The sequence below is a fragment of the Lepisosteus oculatus genome, unplaced genomic scaffold (genome assembly GCF_040954835.1).
Source record: "Lepisosteus oculatus isolate fLepOcu1 unplaced genomic scaffold, fLepOcu1.hap2 HAP2_SCAFFOLD_116, whole genome shotgun sequence".
In the NCBI taxonomy this organism is placed as follows: Eukaryota; Metazoa; Chordata; class Actinopteri; order Semionotiformes; family Lepisosteidae; genus Lepisosteus; species Lepisosteus oculatus.
The window spans coordinates 192,265-202,890 of record NW_027167667.1 but is presented as its reverse complement, the minus strand read 5'-3'; the positions used below and the strand labels follow the sequence as shown (position 1 = coordinate 202,890).

Here is a 10,626-nt window from a genome sequence, read left to right as displayed (position 1 = left end):
TCAGGGGGATGTGGAACTGCAGCCAGGGGTTCTCATGCAGGGCCTCTCCAACAGGCCCTGACAGACATATGCTCCTGTATCGGAAACACACTTTAGTTCAATTCTAAAATATTTCTCATAGGACTGAAGGAACCTTTGCCTGTTAAGAGTTAACAATTAGGTCCTCAAGAACTGTTTTACGGTTTTCTACACTCCTGGCTGGCCAAGGTCTCTTAAGTGGAGGTGTAACTCATGTATCCTACATGTGATTTAGCAACATGAAAGGGAATAGCTTCTTATCGGATTATGGTCTTGGTTAACTGCCTAAGGCTGACCTAAGTGCCTAACTTTCTGACTTTCTTTATACCTTATATGTTAAGAAGCTTCTTCTGACCAATCAGAAATGTATGCTTTATGTATGAACATTTTGCTCATCAAAGTGAGTGAGAGACAAGGTTAACAGAAATTAGCCACGGCAGTAAATGACAGCATATTTTTGGGTTCTTAAATGGTCTCTACCTGGCACACCTGCAGTGCAAACTGACACACACTGTTTAGAGAAACAGCTACTCTATTACTAATATTAATGAAACATTTCTTATTCTATGGAACAAAAACAAACAGTAAAACTAAAACACAGATCTCTTAGCTTCCTATTTCATGAACCAGATGACTGAATGACCAAGCCTAACTAGTAGCCAGAACCCCAGTTAACCCTCCGTAACACAAACTTTAACCACACGACAGGAACTCTTTCAAACTGAGTGAAAATCATAAATGGATCCATAACTTTACATCAATTTACTATGTTTTGCCAATACCTGCATTTACATTTAGAACGAATGATGTCATAGAACCAGCATCACACCAGTTCCAGGTGTCTCCAAGGAGACAACAGAACTTCAGTTGTGTTTGCTAAAATACACACTTTGAAACATACTGTAACACTTAGTTAACATGTCTGGTTTAGTTGAAGAATCGGCTAAGGTAAGTTTCAGGGTTTAATGGTGGGATTGCACCTGTGCTTTTTCCCCCCAACCGCTAGAATATGATTCGCACTAAACCCAAAAGAAATACTGCACAGTTCAGGAACTTCATCAACCTAGCAACTGTAAAATAAGCTTACAAACAACTGAATTGAAATGCCAAAAAGTTCAGAGAAAGGCACAAACTATGTTTACTTGGGGTTTACAAAATTAAAGCTAACTAAAACTGTAATGATAAACAATCATGCTGCCAATGGACAGAGAAATATCATGTTTTTTGAATAATGTATTATCTGTTATATAGGAACCCTGTCACGGACGTCCAAAGGGACTAACCGTGGGGAGCAGGAGAGCGGAAAAAGACCCATATGCGTAGCTGCGAGACGGGAAAAAGGCCCGGGCTCATAGTGCAAAGAGTTCAGGAATGCCGTATAGAAACCTATGCCCTCAAGGAGCGGATGTGGGGCGCCCTGGTGCTAGGCGGGTCTCAGGACATCCGAACAACAATGCTGAGCGAGGACAGAGTGCAAGACCCGGAAATATAAAGCCCAAGGGAAAGAGAGGGACAGGAAGGACAGCAGACCGGAAACTAGGGACAGGTCAGAGAAGGAGCGCCCTCTGGCTGCAGAGGGCGTGACAGTACCCCCCCCTTCATGGGCGGCTCCCGACGCCCATACAAATAAATAAGCTGCACAGCACTGGGGGGAGGAAAAACCTCATTTAACTGAAAGGAAACCTCCGGGAATCCACGGCTGAGAGCTACCCCTTCCTCCGGGGTATAAACCTTTATTGGGTGGAGGAAGGGGGGGTAGAGAAGAGCTCTGGAGACTTAAAACAAAAAAGTACACAAGCACAAACACAACAGACAAAAACCTGGGAAAGACCAGGGAGACGAACCACAAAAAAAAATAGGAACCAAAAACAGGTAGAAACCAAGGTTCCGAGACACAGAGAGCAGGGGGGACCAAAAAGGAGGGGAAACCAGGAAGAAAAAAATCAAAACAAAAGGCAAAAAACAAGAAAAAGAACACAAAAACCCCGGGGAAAAATACCGCAGACTGGGCAAATGGCACGTTCACATTCTAACGCTGATATCGGAGTGAACAACCTGAGGAAAGCCAGACCGAAGTCCGCTCACAGACACAGATGCCCGGAGTGATATCCAGCGAAAGGCATGGAGGAACGGCAGAAAGCTTACCATTCTATCACTGATATCGGAGAGAGCCAGACCAGGAAGAGCCAGGCACGAGAACCCGCTCCAGACACAGAAGCTCGGAGTGATATCCAGTAATAAGAATAGGCAAGCCAGCACAACATTCAATCACTGATATCGGAGTGATCTACCCGAGGAAAGCCAGGTGCAGGACCCGCTCACAGGCACGGAAGATCGGAATGATATCCAGTGATTAGAATAGAGGAACTGAAAAAAAAAACAGCCCAGAGAAGAAAAAAAAACTGCGGCAAGACAAAAAAAACGCCGCTCGCGGGGTCAGTAGGTGGCTCAGCATTCTGTCACGGACGTCCAAAGGGACTAACCGTGGGGAGCAGGAGAGCGGAAAAAGACCCATATGCGTAGCGGCGAGACGGGAAAAAGGCCCGGGCTCATAGTGCAAAGAGTTCAGGAATGCCGTATAGAAACCTATGCCCTCAGGGAGCGGACGTGGGGCGCCCTGGTGCTAGGCGGGTCTCAGGACATCCGAACAACAATGCTGAGCGAGGACAGAGTGCAAGACCCGGAAATATAAAGCCCAAGGGAAAGAGAGGGACAGGAAGGACAGCAGACCGGAAACTAGGGACAGGTCAGAGAAGGAGCGCCCTCTGGCTGCAGAGGGCGTGACAAACCCAGTATAAGGGAATCCCTTGCGATCCTGTCTGCAGAGATAAAGGTAAGTATTTTTTTCTCTTTAGCTCTGTCACTCCAAGAAATATAATGAACATAAATATATTTGCCAATCTTTTCATAGTAATCCAAACAACTCTGCGTGTATCTGACATTTGTAATATTTATCTACCGCAGTATAACTCTTCTGGCAAGGCGATTGGTATTGTACCTTGAAAGAAAACTGATTGGAAATGTCATGTACTCTATGGTTTCTATTGATGTCAAGTGGCAAATGTTGACTGGTGATGTTATGTGAATCTTAGGAAATGGTCATTTTTCAATCGAGTCTTTGTTTCTCAGAATTTGAGACAGAGAGGTCAATCTCTGCAATCCGAGCTGAGGGTATTTCTTGGAATGGAAAGGTAAGAGCAACGTGTTCTTTGATATTCTCTTAAGACTCTTCGCCAGATTTTACGATGAAAAATGTAAATAATAATAACAAACTATTTTATATAGTGTCTTGAAAGGTGGCTTCTTTACAGAATGACAAAACCAACTACAATAAAAAATACACAAGATATGCATGATGACAATACACAGTTAGAGGAGACAGTAGATGGTCATTGTCAGTGTATCCTGAAGGAAGTTTTCCAATTTTTTGGAACGGGGTAAAAGAGGCCACCTCTACTAGAATCTTTGTCCTAACCAAAAATGTAACAAAGTATAATAATAATATTAAAAATAATAATAATAATAAACTTTATTTATAGAGCACGTATCATAAAAAAGTGCTTTGGTGCTTTAAAAAGCAAGCGTAAAAATAAAATATTAAAATTGAGAGATATACTTTCAGTTCTCAAGGAAAATACAGCAATACAGTAAAGCAACATACATGTCAATTAAATAAATAAAAATTAGGAAAGTCGTAATAAAATAAGAACAATTAAAGAGAACTAAAAAAAGAAACAGAAATAGAAAGAACAAAGAACCACTTTAACTAAAAGCAACACTTTCAAATGTTTTTTAAAACAATGTACCGAGCTTGACTGCCTAATAAAAAGTGGAAGTGAGTTTCATAATTTAGAAGCATAAAAACAAAAAGCAGCCTCTCCACTCTTTCTGCATTTCACATGTGGTATTTGCAGTAGGCCAGTATGTGCAGATCTCAGGTCACGTATAGGAACATATGAAGACAGACATTCAGTAAGGTACAGACGTGCTAGGTCGCTTAAAGCTTTAAAAACAAGTAAAAGAACTTTCAAATTTATCCTAGATAATACAGGTGACCAGTGAAGTTTTTTCAAAACAGGAATGATATTCTCTTTCTTGTATTTGTTAGGATCTGTGCTACTGCATTTCGAACAAGTAGTAAGGGATTTATTGTTTTCTTGGGAAGCCCACAAAACAGAGCATTATAATCATATCCACATCAATGTGAGCAATGGAGAAGTCAAATTAACGTGTCTAAATATCATCTAGTTCTATCCCAGGGAAGAGGGCTGTTGCCTACACAGACGACAAGACACAAAACGCTCAACTGTGCAAAACACGCATAAGGACATCAGTCAGGAGGAACAAGGTAAACTGTTTTTACTTCTTCACCATGGTCATGTAGTTTCACTCCAAGCACTGTCTTATGAAATAACTGTGGAAACGACCTCCCCAACATTTTGGGTTGTTGCATTTTGCTTCAATGAATTTTAACCTTTTCTTTTAGACATTAAGAGGAAGGACACATTCACCCTTGGTAGAGATTCAGTTGTTCTACGAGATGTCAAGGTGAGAATTAACCACTTCAAGCATAAGTCAATCCACATGACCGGAAATGGGGCAATGAACAGGATATGGGGATTTTGCTAGTTATAAAGTACAATAATCATCATTAAATGATCTAAGACTACTGAAGTATAAGCTGTGTCCCTGACTGATTAATTAGCAAATTAATCTTCGTAGAGTGGAGCTACACTGAATATGGAGTGAGATCATGTAGGGAATGTTGGACTTGTAATAACTAATTGAAGGATAATAATAATCAACGAAAGTGCTTAAAAGTATCAACAAATGCCTTCAAAGTACTTGACACGTACTTTGCTTTCAAAAGTGAAACATAATTAATGCTTACGTAAGATTTCTCTTGACTTCTCAGGAGTATACTAACTCCAAGGACAAGTAACATCACAAACCATTATTTAAGTGCTGATGTTGGAGCTGCAATACTACTACCAAGACAAAAGATGATACAGGTAACACTGCTTTCAGATTTCTAAGAATTGCTAAAATAGTATGTTTGCAGAGCATTCAGAGTCTCATAGAGAAAATAAGTTGAGAATATGGCAAGTTCCTACCATCTCAAACACTGCCAATCTAGAACAAAAAGAAAGTACTTGAACGCCTGCAGTAATCGAACACAAACCAGAACATATCAGTGCATGACAATGAAATGTAGTCACAAAATGATTCTACCCTTTCAAGTCCCAAAAAGGACCGAGGAACTTACCGGAGGCGATACTAGGATTTCAAACAGAGTACAATGTAGCCACTGTAGGGGAGAAGATCACAGAGAGCTCTTCTCAGATTGCTCAGAGTCAGCCCCAGCACCCTGTCCTGACTGAAGCAGACAAAGTGGTCAAACAGGTAGGTAGAAATGAGTAAGGAACAGAGAGTATGGTTATTCTGGCATTGTTTTGTTCGTCTGTCAAAGAAAAGAGTGCTTCTGACTTTTGTCAATGTTCATCTTTATTTTAGGAGAAGAACAAACGGTGGTATCACACTTTGCTCAAGTGTATGATACCATGTGTGTACAGCTGACATCACCAAAGGAACAGGAGACACCTGAGTAGAGAACAAGAATATGAAAAGACTGATGAAAAAAAGCACCAGGAGAAATCCATTGAATATGTACAATCTCGTCCAGTATTTCAATGAAATGTTTCAGTGTTGTTTTTAGTGTCGTCGTATTGCATACATTTAAAACAATGTGTCTTGTTTAATGAATAATTTCATTTACTTTAGTAAAAAGTGTTGTTTACTGTAGTCCTAGCATGGATGCAATTGTTAGAAAAAACGTGAATGAAAAACTGAATGTTTCATACAATATGGGTTTGTGTTAACCCACACACCTAAGTGAAATGTTTGATTACGTTTACAAGACATAACACATAGTTCAGTTGAGTGTGAAAGGGAACAACAGAGAAAGTCACAAACAAAACATTTGTGAAGGACTTGATGAATGTTTTTTCTTTAGAAATGACAAAAAATAAAGAATTTTTCAACAAGATGTCTTTCTATAGCGAGTTTCATTTGAGATAGTCTTTTCTTAGAAGTGCAAGAGTGGTATTCCCTACAACTTATTCCCCAATTTGATCATTCTCAGAAATTAGGAGACGGAAACCACACCTACTGTAATATTAGACCTTGTAACAAGGCAACTAGGTTTCAATGGCTTAAAAGGTGCAGAAAGAGGCTCATGTATAATGACCTCCAGTGTCCCACAGGTTTCCCAAATCATTTCTTAGAGTATGGAAAAAGAGGAAATAAAGTGTCTACAGAAAGCGTATACCCCCTTGAACTTTGTTCAGTTTGTTGCGCCAGTGCCAGAGTTTCATGCAATTAAATGAGGACCTCTTTCTCACACCACATATGTTATACTTTCAATGGGAAAAAAGGAAATATTACATTTTCACCCACATGTTAATATTTGGTAGAAGCCCTTTTCACAGCAATTTCAGCTGTGAGTCTGTTGGTAATGGGCTCCACCACCTCTGCACCAACAAGATTTGATAATATTTGAGAATTTCAGAAGTCTGTCTGGTTTAGCTGAAGAATCAGCTAAGGTAAGTTTCAGGAAGAGCATCTGATTTCTTTCAATAAAGCAGAACAGAGAAAAAACACACAATACAAAATCATAAGAATTTGTATCCATATGACACTTTGACTCGAATACTTTTATCAGACCTACACAGAGTATATACTGTACACACTTTTTCAGCCCAGGTTTATACATTTGATACATTTGGAACTGCCATTTGTAGGTGTTTTTGTGTCGTAGCTCAACACTGTGAAACCTGTAGTTACAAACATGGAGGATGAAGACATGAAGACATATATTGTACCTCTGACCGGCTTACCTTCCAAGAGGTGAAAGATGAAACTTTTCCTTTATCGTCAACTCAGTGAATGTCTTTAAACTTTCGAAAACTGTAACAAAGAATAAGTTAAAAAACTTATTTTCATTGACCCACAGAAAAGTCAAAGTTGTCCATAGAAATGCCCGTCTAAATCAGAAATCTACAGCACAAAGGCAGTGGCCTTTCGGGACATAAAAATGAAATCAGACTTTACTCAGACGAATTGCCCTTGGTCACGGACATCTTGCTATCAGTCACTACGAAGATGTTTTCTCTCGTGCCATGGCTTGCCTGACTTGCTTCTTCTGCTGGATGGCTTCTGGTCGCTGGTCAGGATCGACAGCCAGCATGTCCTGGAGCAGTGTCCTTAGCTCCGTGCTTATGGCTCTATTTACTTTCAGGGGGATGTGGAACTGCAGCCAGGGGTTCTCATGCAGGGCCTCTCCAACAGGCCCTGACAGACATATGCTCCTGTATCGGAAACACACTTTAGTTCAATTCTAAAATATTTCTCATAGGACTGAAGGAACCTTTGCCTGTTAAGAGTTAACAATTAGGTCCTCAAGAACTGTTTTACGGTTTTCTACACTCCTGGCTGGCCAAGGTCTCTTAAGTGGAGGTGTAAGTCATGTATCCTACATGTGATTTAGCAACATGAAAGGGAATAGCTTCTTATCGGATTATGGTCTTGGTTAACTGCCTAAGGCTGACCTAAGTGCCTAACTTTCTGACTTTCTTTATACCTTATATGTTAAGAAGCTTCTTCTGACCAATCAGAAATGTATGCTTTATGTATGAACATTTTGCTCATCAAAGTGAGTGAGAGACAAGGTTAACAGAAATTAGCCACGGCAGTAAATGACAGCATATTTTTGGGTTCTTAAATGGTCTCTACCTGGCACACCTGCAGTGCAAACTGACACACACTGTTTAGAGAAACAGCTACTCTATTACTAATATTAATGAAACATTTCTTATTCTATGGAACAAAAACAAACAGTAAAACTAAAACACAGATCTCTTAGCTTCCTATTTCATGAACCAGATGACTGAATGACCAAGCCTAACTAGTAGCCAGAACCCCAGTTAACCCTCCGTAACACAAACTTTAACCACACGACAGGAACTCTTTCAAACTGAGTGAAAATCATAAATGGATCCATAACTTTACATCAATTTACTATGTTTTGCCAATACCTGCATTTACATTTAGAACGAATGATGTCATAGAACCAGCATCACACCAGTTCCAGGTGTCTCCAAGGAGACAACAGAACTTCAGTTGTGTTTGCTAAAATACACACTTTGAAACATACTGTAACACTTAGTTAACATGTCTGGTTTAGTTGAAGAATCGGCTAAGGTAAGTTTCAGGGTTTAATGGTGGGATGGCACCTGTGCTTTTTTCCCCCAACCGCTAGAATATGATTCGCACCAAACCCAAAAGAAATACTGCACAGTTCAGGAACTTCATCAACCTAGCAACTGTAAAATAAGCTTACAAACAACTGAATTGAAATGCCAAAAAGTTCAGAGAAAGGCACAAACTATGTTTACTTGGGGTTTACAAAATTAAAGCTAACTAAAACTGTAATGATAAACAATCTTGCTGCCAATGGACAGAGAAATATCATGTTTTTTGAATAATGTATTATTTGTTATATAGGAACCCAGTATAAGGGAATCCCTTGCGATCCTGTCTGCAGAGATAAAGGTAAGTCTTTTTTTCTCTTTAGCTCTGTCACTCCAAGAAATATAATGAACATAAATATATTTGCCAATCTTTTCATAGTAATCCAAACAACTCTGCGTGCATCTGACATTTGTAATATTTATCTACCGCAGTATTGTACCTTGAAAGAAAACTGATTGGAAATGTCATGTACTCTATGGTTTCTATTGATGTCAAGTGGCAAATGTTGACTGGTGATGTTATGTGAATCTTGGGAATGGTCATTTTTCAATCGAGTCTATGTTTCTCAGAATTTGAGACAGAGAGGTCAATCTCTGCAATCCGAGCTGAGGGTATTTCTTGGAATGGAAAGGTAAGAGCAACGTGTTCTTTGATATTCTCTTAAGACTCTTCGCCAGATTTTACGATGAAAAATGTAAATAATAATAACAAACATTATTTTATATAGTGCCTTGAAAGGTGGCTTCTTTACAGAATGACAAAACCAACTACAATAAAAAATACACAAGATATGCATGATGACAATACACAGTTAGAGGAGACAGTAGATGGTCATTGTCAGTGTATCCTGAAGGAAGTTTTCCAATTTTTTGGAACGGGGTAAAAGAGGCCACCTCTACTAGAATCTTTGTCCTAACCAAAAATGTAACAAAGTATAATAATAATATTAAAAATAAAAATAATAATAAACTTTATTTATAGAGCACCTATCATAAAAAAGTGCTTTGGTGCTTTAAAAAGCAAGCGTAAAAATAAAATATTAAAATTGAGAGATATACTTTCAGTTGTCAAGGAAAATACAGCAATACAGTAAAGCAACATACATGTCAATTAAATAAATAAAAATTAGGAAAGTCGTAATAAAATAAGAACAATTAAAGAGAACTAAAAAAAGAAACAGAAATAGAAAGAACAAAGAACCACTTTAACTAAAAGCAACACTTTCAAATGTTTTTTAAAACAATGTACCGAGCTTGACTGCCTAATAAAAAGTGGAAGTGAGTTTCATAATTTAGAAGCATAAAAACAAAAAGCAGCCTCTCCACTCTTTCTGCATTTCACATGTGGTATTTGCAGTAGGCCAGTATGTGCAGATCTCAGGTCACGTATAGGAACATATGAAGACATACATTCAGTAAGGTACAGACGTGCTAGGTCGCTTAAAGCTTTAAAAACAAGTAAAAGAACTTTCAAATTTATCCTAGATAATACAGGTGACCAGTGAAGTTTTTTCAAAACAGGAATGATATTCTCTTTCTTGTATTTGTTAGGATCTGTGCTACTGCATTTCGAACAAGTAGTAAGGGATTTATTGTTTTCTTGGGAAGCCCACAAAACAGAGCATTATAATCATATCCACATCAATGTGAGCAATGGAGAAGTCAAATTAATGTGTCTACATATCATCTAGTTCTATCCCAGGGAAGAGGGCTGTTGCCTACACAGACGACAAGACACAAAACGCTCAACTGTGCAAAACACGCATAAGGACATCAGTCAGGAGGAACAAGGTAAAGTGTTTTTACTTCTTCACCATGGTCATGTAGTTTCACTCCAAGCACTGTCTTATGAAATAACTGTGGAAACGACCTCCCCAACATTTTGGGTTGTTGCATTTTGCTTCAATGAATTTTAACCTTTTCTTTTAGACATTAAGAGGAAGGACACATTCACCCTTGGTAGAGATTCAGTTGTTCTACGAGATGTCAAGGTGAGAATTAACCACTTCAAGCATAAGTCAATCCACATGACCGGAAATGGGGCAATGAACAGGATATGGGGATTTTGCTAGTTATAAAGTACAATAATCATCATTAAATGATCTAAGACTACTGAAGTATAAGCTGTGTCCCTGACTGATTAATTAGCAAATTCATCTTCGTAGAGTGGAGCTACACTGAATATGGAGTGAGATCATGTAGGGAATGTTGGACTTGTAATAACTAATTGAAGGATAATAATAATCAACGAAAGTGCTTAAAAGTATCAACAAATGCCTTCAAAGTACTTGACACGTAC

At 38.8% G+C, this 10,626-nt stretch overlaps 1 long non-coding RNA gene across 1 annotated transcript; it reads left to right on the top strand.

Annotated features, from left to right (window-relative positions):
- Positions 1 to 8,578: 8,578 nt before the first annotated feature.
- Positions 8,579 to 10,061, top strand: LOC138226255 (uncharacterized). The gene is made up of 3 exons (XR_011184445.1): positions 8,579 to 8,628; positions 8,898 to 8,959; positions 10,019 to 10,061. It is a non-coding gene; the product is annotated as an uncharacterized lncRNA (long non-coding RNA).
- The last annotated feature ends 565 nt before the right edge of the window (positions 10,062 to 10,626 follow it).